Source organism: Hibiscus syriacus, unplaced genomic scaffold, assembly GCF_006381635.1.
Source record: "Hibiscus syriacus cultivar Baekdansim isolate YM2019G1 unplaced genomic scaffold, ASM638163v2 tig00110556_pilon, whole genome shotgun sequence".
Taxonomy (NCBI): domain Eukaryota; kingdom Viridiplantae; phylum Streptophyta; class Magnoliopsida; order Malvales; family Malvaceae; genus Hibiscus; species Hibiscus syriacus.
The window spans coordinates 5218814-5232050 of record NW_024062779.1 but is presented as its reverse complement, the minus strand read 5'-3'; the positions used below and the strand labels follow the sequence as shown (position 1 = coordinate 5232050).

Below are 13237 nucleotides of genomic sequence, written 5' to 3'. Positions count from 1 at the left end.
CTCAAGAAAACTCTCTAAATTCTCTAGTATTGGGAGAAAGTTAGAATGATTTGGGATGTTTTTGAAGCTAAATGGGTTAGGGTATTTATAGTTGAAGCTTAAGGACTAATATTGTAAATATCTTAAAGTACATGGACTAAATTGGATAATTTACCTTGCACATTTTCAACAAAAATATGCTGCCTTTTGACCATTGTACCGAATGGATTCGGTGCATTAATGCACCGATTTATCCTTTGACTTTCAACAATCTCCCACTTTCACACCATTCTTTCTACATTGTACCATCAAGCTGCTTACGTCTCTTACATGCCATAAGAGAATCGATACCAAGTAAATTTATCAAAATTGATCGCCTGACCCGAGTTGATTTGGATTAGCCAAGATGAAGCCTTGGGAATCGGAAGGTAAAAAAATGGGGTTGCTTGATCATTTTATATCTAGAATTTCATAATGATCCCATTTGTTTTGTTGGATAATGTCTCATGAAAAATGCATTCGAGTATTATTAATTGATAAAACTCACGAGTTCCACTTAAAATATAATGGTGGAATTCATAGTAGGAGATAAGTGATTGATATCCACAGCTTTTCCCACTTTCCATCATCCATTGATATGGGCATGCCTTTTGGTTATACGGCCATTGTCTTTTCCACTAACACAACATGTTTCGACTCTCACCAACATTAACGACCCCATGCTCAAAACTATATCTTCCTATTCTTCTTTCCCCCTTTCATTTCTTTGGATATACACTTGTTTATTTTCTCAAAATATATACAAGTCAATCAACATGGAACAAGCAGGCTGCTAACAGGAATCTTGATTCCGCAAAATGAAAATTTGTGTGTAATTTTTTTTTATAAAAATTGTAAAATTACGGTATAATTGTACTTTGGGTCCTCTGCAAATTTTTTTAAAAAAAGGGATTTAAGTCTTCCAAAAAATTCTTAGCTTCGCTCCTATCAATCAATTGCATTAATTGTTTTGATGCTTTATTTATTTTGTTCGACGCTGTTCGAATACAAAGATCTTAAGACATTTTATGGGGTAGACACATGATTTAACATTATATTGGGCCGTGTAGGAGACTATAGGATATATAAAACGAAATCGAAGGCGTTTTGATTTTTAAAATTAACCAATCACATTTTAGCTTTATTTTATTATGTTTTTTTTTTTCATCAAAATTGATAATAAAAAAAAGAAATCTGGAAATTCCATTAATATTTGGCTCTAAAATCCAACCTTACAGGTAGAAAGCAAAGAATATATAAGAAGAATCCAAAACCGCCCCAGAGCTAAGTTTCAAGCTTGTTAGTTCCCTTCTTGTTGGGGAATTTCATATGAGCACCGAAGTTTGGGGAACAAAGACAAAGTTTTGCTTTTATTGATTCATTGTGTACACAACATTGGGTAGCCATTTGACCTTTTGGGACAAGGCAAGCATCTCTTTCCCAATATTATTATATTTTTTTATAATGTAAATTTTGCCCACTTTTATACCCATTGGATGTACTTTGGGCATATTTTGGGGAAGATGGATCACCTAACAAAAGGATGATAATTTAAACTTATTTATGTCTATTTTCCAAAAAGAACTTTCAAAAGGACTGAACTAAAATACCCTTTTGAAAAATTGAACATTTAATTTACTTTATGTCTTTATATATTGATCATCAATGCGAGTCTAAAGTTTCACATTCATTTTAATTTCCTTTTCATATAAAAAGAAACAATTCCTTTTGCCACACCGCCACTTAGAAAAATACTATTGGAATCTTTGTCGGTTTCTTGACTTTCGGAGCATGTAATTAATGCAACACATGATGTGTACAAATTCCATGTTCCCGATAAGTCTTAATGATGGGATGCAAGCCACACCATTAGTTGATTCATACGTGTGAGAGTTGCTTGGACTTAGAGAGATTCAAACATCTGATTAATAATTTATTTTTCTTAATTAATCAAGCATCGTTTGGTTCATTTAAGCTATCCACCAATGATGCATTATTTGTTTTCATAGGCCTCAAAGTCGTCCACAAGTTTTTGATGGTGCCATGCCACCGTCAAATCAATGAACGACAATAACCAATGCAATTATTTTGTTGATTAGTTATTATTAGAAATCCATAATTGAAAACATAATTAGGAATTGAAATAAAAGGTGTTTTGAAAGAGAGGAATATTCTTTAAAAAGTGCTGGTGGAAGTCGCGGAAGAGTCTACAGGACGGGTGGTTTTCAACAACAAACAATTTACTTTGAACGAAAATCACCGACTCCTCGTTTGTCCATTCGTAACAGAGCTAATGTCACGTTGCTTTCTAAACATCGTGGAAAATGAAAAAGCTAGCGTCTTCGTCGCCGTGTCAAAATCAATTCACAATTAATGGGGAATTCGAGTTGCGAATTCAGTTACGGAATGTGTATCTATAGTACCATGGTTCATTTAATTTGCTAATTGCATGTGGCTCTTGCTTTCCACTTCACATGGCTTTCTTGGCGGCATATTTGGACATTAACAGGCTATATTCCCTACCATAGAGGGAAATTATGTATATTATTAGATTTTTTATTACTTAACCTTAGTTGTCAAACATCAAATTTTCTTTTAATTATCATGATTAATCATAAAATTATAGTTCAGATTACTAAAATATATTCTCACTGCTTCAGAAGGTAAGTGACATCAATTAATCTGATTATCAACAACTGCTATTATGTTCATTTGTGTTCGTTTAAGTTCGTTCATTTGTGTTCATTTATCATTTTAACGAACGAACATGAACGAACACGAACACACTATATTTCTTAATGAACGAACATGAACAAGAAATTCCGTTTATTTAGTTATCCATGTTCGTTCGTTTATTCGATTAAAATTAAACGAACTAACATAAACATATCTTTGTTTATGTTCGTTTAGTTCATTTACCTGCCAAAATTGTACCCAATTTAATCTTGTAATTTTATTTCCCGGTCCTAAAGAAGGTGTTGACCGTGTCTCTAATAAACACCCTAAACGATAAAATCTCGATACTAAAATTTAAATCAAACATCCGGAAAGAAAATATCAGTTATTGGGAGCTTAATTGACTGATGGTATATAATACTTCAAAATAAACTTACTTAACAATAAAATCATCCGTACGTCCTTATTCATGTGATATATGGAGCTGTGAATCCCATGAATATACAGCTATTAGTGTTAAAATATAATATACTATGAATCCTATAACTATGAATGTATTATATTGGTAAGTCGTGGAAACTAGAGTGGCTATTAGAGTTGAAAACATTCAATTCTAATGTTACATTTACAGAGCAACAAATTAGGAGGACTTTTGACTTTGAGTCCCAGTTCCTCTGTCTCGTATATACTTCAGTTACAAGTTATCGAGATACTTCATTGAAACAAGCATGGAAACATGGATGGACCTGGATGGGACAGGTAGGGACGGCCGTTTCCCTTAAAAATTTAAAATGATCATATATTTTAGATTTTATTTGTATATTTTCTGTTAAAAATTTATTTTCGTGCCTAAAATTTTATATGTTCAAGTTTATCCTCCTAACATAAAATATTGCATATGTCCATGCATGGAAGTGAAAGTCAAAACTTCCCACTTATTCAAATATATATAAGGAGGCAATGCCTTTAGAACAAGTAGAAAGGGATAGGGTGGATTTCGGTGGATTAATTAAATAAAAGGCTTAACTCTTTCGACTTCAAAACTAAAGTAAAACATATATATATATATGCATGCATGGATTGCTTTTCCGTCATATCATTCAAAATTCAAATTCCACAAAAAAAATAACACGTCGCAGCAAAACAAGCGTCTCGTTTTCATTAGCTTTGTCATCGACGTCAAGGGGATCGAGTTCGTTTATTATTTTATTTATATACGAGTGTATGAATACGAGGCGGTGTTTAATCCCAATATATACCTTTATAATCATTACGTGTAACATTATTTCGGTGGTTTTTCACAATAATATTGAGAATATTTTAGATTAATGTTTCAAATATTCTTAACATTAAGCATGTAATAAACTGCATTAGGAAGGGTTTTCTTATAATAAATTGTTACAATATCGAAATCCTTAAAAGAAAAACTACTGGGGGGCGAGCATGGATAATGCCAAAGTTGGCCTGTAAAAACAAATGCAGTGTTTGATGGCACTTCATGACATGGTAGCTGGGACAACTCGAGTGTGTGTTTGAACGTATTGCTCCATAGGAAAAGTGAAATTAGGATGGTGGTGGAATTGGCCAATGGCAAAGCAGTCCTACGGGGAACTGCCTGGTACCATTTTGTTTCTTGAGTGGGTTCCAAAAAAACATATGCCAAAGTTCAAATGGCAGGATTCGAGTTGAGTCAGAATCCCATGACGATGACGCCCCAGTTATATTCATTTTATGTTCTGTTTTTTCAGCTGCCAAAGAGGTGCTTATGGGATTACCACTTGAGTTTGTCTGTCATTGGGACAAGAAACCCAACATTATCATTCTTTGTTTGGTGGATACCTCGCTAGCTTGCTCCATTGTTGTTCATTTGTAATAATTTCTTCTTTTGTTGCATATATATCCGAGTCCCCAGGAAAACCCCAAAAGGTAAAATCCCTTCGAACCTGTTTCATTTTTAGTTCTAGTAGTAGAGCTTTAATCCTTGATATAATTAAAGTTGATCGGAATTAATATTCTTGTTAAAACCGAGGGAAGATGCAGGGTTGAGGTTTTTATAAAGTTGGAGGGGGGAAAAGGTTAATTTGAAAAAGAAGTTTCCCCGCTTCCAAGGGAAATAACAGTAAAAATTGTGGGGTTTTTTTTTTCTTTTGACCAAAATTTCTAATTAACTCATTTGTGTAATGATTACTACAAGTTGAAATCAAGCATCCCGTGGTTGGAAATTTAAAAACATTTTTGAGTTTAGATTATTTGAGATTTTTTTCTTCTAATTTCTTATTGAATTAGAGGAGGATTTGGAAATGGATTATGTCATCAACCCTCTTTTTAATCCAATATTTAGAACTCCCTCTTTGTCAATGGTCAAAGGCATGATTAAGGGTGCCTCGAGAGATTTGTTCCAATGAATTTGGCTTTAATAACTCCTAGACCCATCTCGTTCTTTCTTGAATCTCGAGGAGCTTCAAAGTGACCCAAAAGCTAAAATCTCTAGTATTCTTTATAAAAGAATTATAATTTGATTAAACTTTTCAAACAAGATTAAACAGTTACATTAAATAATTATTCTCTCTTGCATTGGGAATGCTTTAATTTCTAAATCACTTTTGATGTGGGGGAGAAGCTGAAGCCAGGCTAGCCTAGGCCGATAGTCAAAGTGGGTCCATCTCTAATAACTAAGCCCATATCAAAAGGGTATGGCTTCGGGCATGATAAAGTGAGACGGGCCCATAATTTTGCACCCTTGTGGCTTTAAGCCTTTAACGGTTGGTGTTGCCAGAGGATTCAATGTGTCGAGTCGAGTTTTTAGTCCACCCAAATTAATTAAAAACTTGTACCCTATCCGATCTAATTTATTTATATATATTCATTTTTATTAAATAAGACAAGGATTTAATAAAAAATAATAATATAGAAACAAATATATCACAGTTATATAAAAAGTAATTATAAAATTACATTACATTGAAATTCATCTCCAAGGATGAAGGACTGACAACCAACATCTCGGGGCCCAACTCTGTTTTATTTGTGCTTACAGAATGCTACTACTTATTATAACTGTCCCTCTTTTTACAGGTGAACTTGAAAGATTTTTAACTCCACATCAAATGTGTCCACTTTAGTGTTTTATCATTAAAAAGTTGGCCTTTCTCCAACATAAAAGTTATTTTTTTTCTTCATGTTGTGAAAATGTGTGCTTTTTGTGTATGATATCTACATTGTCCAGCATTAATGATGACCTAAAATCTTTTAACCATGTGAAATGGAATCACAAAGACCAAAAAAATGACAATAATTTGTAGTGTCAAGATATAGTTACAACCATATTTCTTAGTTTGATGCTTTAAAAGGGGGGATTGGCCTAAGAAAGCATAAAAGAAATGTTTTTGGTGATGTCCCGTTTGGTAGGGAAAGGAATCGGTGGGATTGAAAGGGTAAGAGAGCCAGTCAAAGAAAATGGGCACCTAGAGTTACATCATAATCATTGAGATTAGGGATGGGTATGGTCGGCTTGGGTCGGGTCAGATTTTCATCCAATTTTTTTTATATAAAATCTGAATTTGACCGGATCCGACCTAAAATAATATATTCATTAAAAATATTATTTTTATTCAATAAAAATAATGATTTAATTGAAAGAAAATAATATATAGACGGATATTATTGTATAAATATATAAAGTAAAATTATAATTTGTTTGAGATAGGCTTTTATGGCCACTCTATATACATATAAACATGCCTCATTTTTCTCTACGATTTTGTCGATTTGGATTTTCTCAAAATCTCTTTAAAATGCACGAAACTAAATAAAAAAAATACCATTTTGCGAGATTTTCGGGCTTTCTCAAATTTAGAAGGTTGGCGGTGTTTTTTTGTTGTTGAAAATTCAAATGTTACTAAACTTTATTTTGAGAAGATAAATAGTATACCTCAAAATTATCTCATTGAATGATCGTCTGAGGAGATTGAATTATTAACCTATTGAGTCTTCAAATAGAATTTTATCAAATTTAAGTGAGTTTCGTGAAAAATCAATTCACGATAAAAAAAATGGAATGTAAATATTTTAGTATCAATATTCTCACAAATGACAATCCGTGACGAGCAATCACCATCAATGATTGAAAATTTTAGTGACAAAAACAATATACATATTAAAAGATTAACATAATCCTAAAAACGACATCATTTTAACCATTGATATATTCTTACCAAAGCGATTATTTTTACATCATCAATCCATGTTAAACACATCTTTTGACACTCAATGATCAGGTAGTATAATTACATGTAAAATTAAAATTTAATATTATAATCGTATCTATTTATAATTTAATATCATTTTTGATATTAAAAATAAAAGCATAGTGATATAATGTTATTTATCTTGTTAACAATTACAACATTTTCGATAAATGTGTATGGTTTTGTGTATGGGCCTCCCACTTTCCTTCTAAATTACAATGAAGTTGAAATGCGGGTTTGCTTTTTCATTTCCATTTCAAATTCAAATCCATGGAACCGATCATGAACTTCTGTCCAAATCCAATGGACGTGGCTCTTGGTTTTCTGGCCCAATACGGCTACTGACCAAAACAATTAAAGACACATAAAAATTTATTTTAAGATCTACGATATTTGTTACAGTTTTCATTGAACTCATTATGTCGATGTGATGAATTTTAATAAAAAAAATATTTTATTAGACCGATACTTCTGATTTAATAATTTATTATTTTTCTTAAAATTTGAAATATAAACGTGACGAGATTCGTTATAATATATATATTTTTAGTTTAGACTGTTTTTTTTTTCAAAATAGTTTTAGAAACCCAATGCAAGTGGGCATAGCTTCTTTTGTCCTACAAGTCGGTGGTCATAGAGTAGCCCATATATTTCATATAATATCATGGGAACTCATCCACAGGAATATTCCCCACATTTGATTGTACATCGAGTTTTAATTAAATCAATAAACCCTTGAATGATATAAAATTAGAGCTCAACCTTAGACGTTAGTCTTTACTGTATCCTTGAAATGGTCTTAAAGATCATTTGCAAGCAGGGATAGATTAAAGAAGTGCTGGGATGGTATTTTATTTTTTGTATTTTATGTTATCTAATTTCGTATTATTAAAATTTTATAATTTCACACCTCTTAAAATTTTTATTATAATTTCTTAAATTTATACCATATACATAAAATTTTGGTCACGTCTTGTTTGTATGGGCCGCTCAATGAAAGGCACTGAGGTGGGGACCCCTTAGACTAGAGTTCAACCAGGAACTAGGTTTGTGGGATAAAGATGTAAACATGGAAAGATGTTGATCGCCTAAATTGCAGAATATTGAAATAAGTTTGCAGAACCAAAAATAAAAATGATTGTAAGCCCAGTTTTCCAGAGCACGTCACTAAAATCTCCTGTTTCTCGGCTTTAATATGACTGGAAAAAGGAAGTTTTAAACTGTAAGGAATTTCCACCTTGTAATGTATATATAGATCTAAATATTGAAACAATAATTCACTCCACTTTTGTTTACATGCAATTGAAGAAACAAAGAAAATTTACAGGCACTGCTAGGTGATTACCTACACACTAGATCCCCGTTTGGGAGTGAAACCAAATTCATTCCTCATCTACAGAAAAAAACTGGCTCTGCCGGTTTCTGCAGGGAGCTTACAGCCCCAGTATCAGACCCTGAATGGTTATGATTGACACCCCTCCTAGTGCTTACTGCTAGCCTGGTTGCAACCAACCCTGAACCAGGTGCCGGTGCTTCAGCTTCAGTAGCCATCATTTGGCTCTCTTTAGCTCGTAGTTCAGCCGCTTCTTTTCGTCTTTTAAACCGACGTCATGCTGCTTGTATGAAGCAGGCAGCCCATGTTCTCCACTGGTGCGAGTAAAAACGGAATTTGTGTCTTAGCCGTTTACTATGTAGTCTTCGGAACTGTGATGCCACAAACTTGAGGTCTTCGGCTCTCAGAGCAAAGACCTCTACTTCTGATATTGCTTTAACCGTGCGGGTTGAACATGGGAGAATACACTAGGACGAGGATCCAACGCCCATGTCAGCAGCTCCCCACCGCAGAAGTCTCCCGGACCAATCTTGCATGAATTGAAGAATCCGGTACGGCCACCATTCGTAGTGTAAGAATCTAGGTGGCCTCAGATTATGAAGAGCATCTCGTTGACTGGATCACCTTCACGAACTAGGATCATGTCTTCGGTGCACAATGCAGGTTTAAGTCTCACATATTGCATCTAACATTCTTTCATCCATTTGATCAAACAACGGTACCTGTTGGTTCGATAAATATAGTTACATATCAAGCTATAATTGTTGCATGATGTCTAATGTTGTTGGGGTCTCATAACTTACCCGTCGAACAAGGTCGAGAGAGAGGTGGCGTTTGATGTCTCTACGTAGATCCAAGGGAAGACCTTTGAGTAAAGCTTCTTCATTAACTCCTCTTGTAGCTAGCCATTTGTACTGATCATATTTTCTCACGGATTGCCTTAACTCAGGAGGAAGTTGCCTGTGGCGCATCCATTGCTCGGTATCGGTTCTCTTGATTCTCCATTCTTCCAACCGAACAGTTGTCGATTGAAGGTATGTCTGCCAGTGGAACATTACGACAGTGCAAATTACGGAAGAAATCAAGTTCATGACATCAAACATTTTGGGGGAATTCAAGATCATGTGAAGACATAACTAAGGAGGAAGTTGTGGAAATCACTTGATGAAAATGTTGTGGAAATCACTTGGAGGACTTACTTGCATATTCCCAATGAGCAGTGCAAAGAGAACCAAACCAAGAGCTGCAATAATAGTGGCAAAAATTATTTCACCCACATAAGTGCATGTGTCAAGATTCTGACCCAAAGAACTGCATGTAATAAAAGAGAGAGCATTAGAGTTTAAGCAATAAATATATCATTCTTATGTTTCATTAGCAGTTAGGTTAGTTCTAAGATCCTAGAGCTATACTGCAGCTGGAAATACACTTAAAAAGAAAATCTTGAGAAAACAACTGACCTCAAGTTCCTTAAACCCCACCAAAGGCAATAAAAGTACTTGTTGAAGAATGGTGCGGTTGTAACATCAAATATCAATGCATCACCATATATACCAAACCGATAGAAGCCGGAACTCGGACTGCATAGGCCAGTAATATTGCTGGACCTGAACCAGGTCTCCCTGCCAGAATCATTAATCCTGTGGCAATCAAAGAATTTATACTGACAAATTGACTCCTCGCGATTACAGGCACTCCTCCAGCATGCTTCTTGTCGCTCTATCGCGAGAAGGTACCAGCTAGCTCCTAAAACCTTTTTAAGAAAGATTGGAATAAGTTAATTTTTTTTACTCAAGCAGGCATTTTTGTTTGTAGAATCATAGTTTACAGGTTTCAGAATCACTTACATGGCTAGCCAGCATGTAGAGAATCAGGTTATAAGCAGCGCCAGCCCATGCTGTTTCTGTAACAACACCAGTGGCCTTGACAATTTGTGATGAGAGTGGAAATATTAGAAAAAGTCTTGGAAGGTACTGAAAAATGATTATGAACCGGAGAACGTTTTTCGTGTTTGTCATTGTTGAATCTCTGAGATTTGGAATGATTATCCAAATCAAAACCTGGGATGCAAGCAAATTGAGCCTATGCAGCAAAAAGAAAAAGAAAAATATGTATGCCTTAGTTTTACACATACCTGAGGAAGGGGTAAGGCAGCAATTAAATCAATCCAGAAACTCTTCTGAAGGTACCTGGAAGCAATCTTCCTGGAATCTATAACAAGCTCTCCTCTCCCAAATACACGAGAAGGAGGCGCGACATAAGCTGTCCGAAATCGAATGAAAATCTGAATTATATAGAAGGCATCAGCCAATGATCTAACTATGGAGAGGATAACTTCATGTGGGATTCCAATATCAATGCAGACTTCTTCCCAAACTACTGACAAATAAAAGAAGAGAGGATCCACAAACAAAGAGACTATGCATGATACTAGAAAAATCTTGTTCCACCGGTGAATAACAGGTCCCCGGGGATCCAAAATCTTCTTCTTCACTCTCTCGAAATCCTCAGAGAACCCTGGACAGCACTTTAGCTTTTAAGGATTTGCCTGTCCTACTAGTAGGAAACTCCTTGTCGGCCTTCTTGGTGCCAAGCTCTGGTATTTTGGTCCCGTCAATGTTGTATTTCAGCTTTATCATATTCATACCATCCCCATTAATGCTGTTGTGGAGCTTTGGCAATTCAAGATCATCTTGAAATCTGAAAACATACATTAAGATTGCTCCATATAGTTATTTTCGAATTGTTGACACTCATGTAAAAACTAATTGAAATCATCGAAGAACAAAGATGGAACAAACCTTACAGATCTTGAATTACCATACCCCATGGCTTTTTCGTCCGATGTCGTTTTAGTTATTACCAGATTTGATCTGCAGAAGGACGAGAGAGAGAGAAAGAGGGAAAAGAACTTTACACAGTTGCAGGCCAATTAACAAACAGTTTATGGATATGAGACCACGAATCAAGTGATGTTAACGTAGGCAAGTGGGAAGAACACAAAGCTACAAGAGCAGGAAAACCCCCGTTGTACGGCTACTTGAACCAGGAATCATGTGACCACTGGCACAAAAGATTTAACTCAACTTGAACATGAAGCAGTTCTAAAGGCGAAAGAGCTGGTCAAAAAACGTGATCCATTTCTTCATTCAAAGCTTCATAAAGGGTTCCCTCCCAGACCAACACAGAAAATATGTCTGGTTTTCTATGTTTGTCAGCACGAGTTGAAGCAGGAAAAGAATATATCAAATTGCCATGAAACTATCTATATTTTATTGCATACATGGAATCAAAATCAAACACCCAAAATTTAAAAAAATTGATACCCTCATAAAAAGGAAAGAAAGAAACAGCAAATAAATAATGGCTTAGAAGTCATGCATTCACTGTTGACACCATCTTAGAAATTTAGTCGGCTAAGAGAAATATGGAAGGTAGAACATTGACCTTGACTTCATGAATAAGTTAGTAAAACAAAGCTAAAAAGGAATACGATTCTGAAAATAGTTCAATATATACTGATTCCAACAAACAGGGACATGAGAAACAGCTAGAGAAAGCTTACAACACAAGACCAAAACCATGAAAAAATCCCGAGGAAGACTGAGTTTCTTTTGTAATCATGATTTTTTTTTTAAATAACTGGAAATGGAAAGTTTAAACAAAACTTTCCATTGTGAGAACAAGGAACCTTTCTCGATGTACACGCCTTAAATTGATGGGGTTTTGTTGTATTATCAAAAACTTTAGTAACTTAGAAACCAAAGAATTCCGATAAAGTGACGGCAAGAGTTGATACTAAGTAATTAAAACCGGTACGAATTCATAAAGTAACGTTTTACCGGAACTTTTCAAATGATAAAATTAAGGGTAAATTACACACTTACTCACTAAACTTTACTATCTCTACTATTTCACTCACTATACTTTTAATTTTTTTCAATTTACTCATTAAACTTTAGATATTAAACTTTTTTGTCACTCAAATGTTTAATCAGTAACAGGGTGCTTATGTGGCTTATTTTAATAATAAATCATGTCATACATTTACTTACTGAACTTTATCCTCTCTACTATTTCACTAAATGTACTTTTAATTTTTTTTAATTTTAATTTAGCAACTTTATAACACCGTTAGAAATTTAACGACCGAGTTACTAAAAAGTTCAATGTCTAAAGTTTAGTGAGCAAATTAAAAAAATTAAAAATACGTGAGTGAAACAGGAGAGAAAGTAAAGTTTAGTGAGCAAGCGTGTAATTTATCCTAAAATTAATTATCGGAGCTGGGAAGATAAAGACAGAGAGACAGATTCATATGAGTTTGTCTTCTAAAACAAAAGAAAAAAGAAGAAGAAAATCGAAAGGTGAAGAGGATTCTGTTTGTGTACATTTTTTTTAATTTTATTTTTAGTTCGTAAATCTACATTTGTGATTTGTTTTATATATCTGTTGTGTATGATCCGAGGAGTTGACTACATTAGAATCGAATGCCAAAGGAATCTTGACACGTTTCGTCCATTGATGTATGGTAAGTTTAAAATTGCAAGATGATGGTTATATAAATTGGGAACAATGATCTATATTGTAAAGGAACAGATATCGTTTCATGAGATTCGAGTTTGAGCAATAATGTGAAGGGTGTAAACGTTCAATATTAAGAGGTTGAGAGTTATCTTAGAATAAATAATGTCTTGTACTTACCCTAGATTAATAATAAAAAGAGGGATGGGCACGAGGTGGGGCAAGCCGGGTTTTTGGCCGCCCCGACCTGAAATTATATTATTTAAACCAGATCCCACCCGCCCCGCTAAATTTTAATATTTCTCTGCCCTAATCCCGTACCGATTTTTAGATTAAAAAAGGATCATGACTGACCCGACCCGAATATATTAACATTTTAAAACAATATATTTTATAATAATATATTTATAATTATTTATTATATTTTAAATCATTAAAATAA

The 13237-nt window shown here is 34.3% G+C and overlaps 1 pseudogene; it reads right to left on the bottom strand.

The window, feature by feature from the left end:
• Positions 1–8162: 8162 nt before the first annotated feature.
• Positions 8163–11726, bottom strand: LOC120131593 (annotated as a pseudogene).
• Between the last annotated feature and the right edge of the window lie 1511 nt (positions 11727–13237).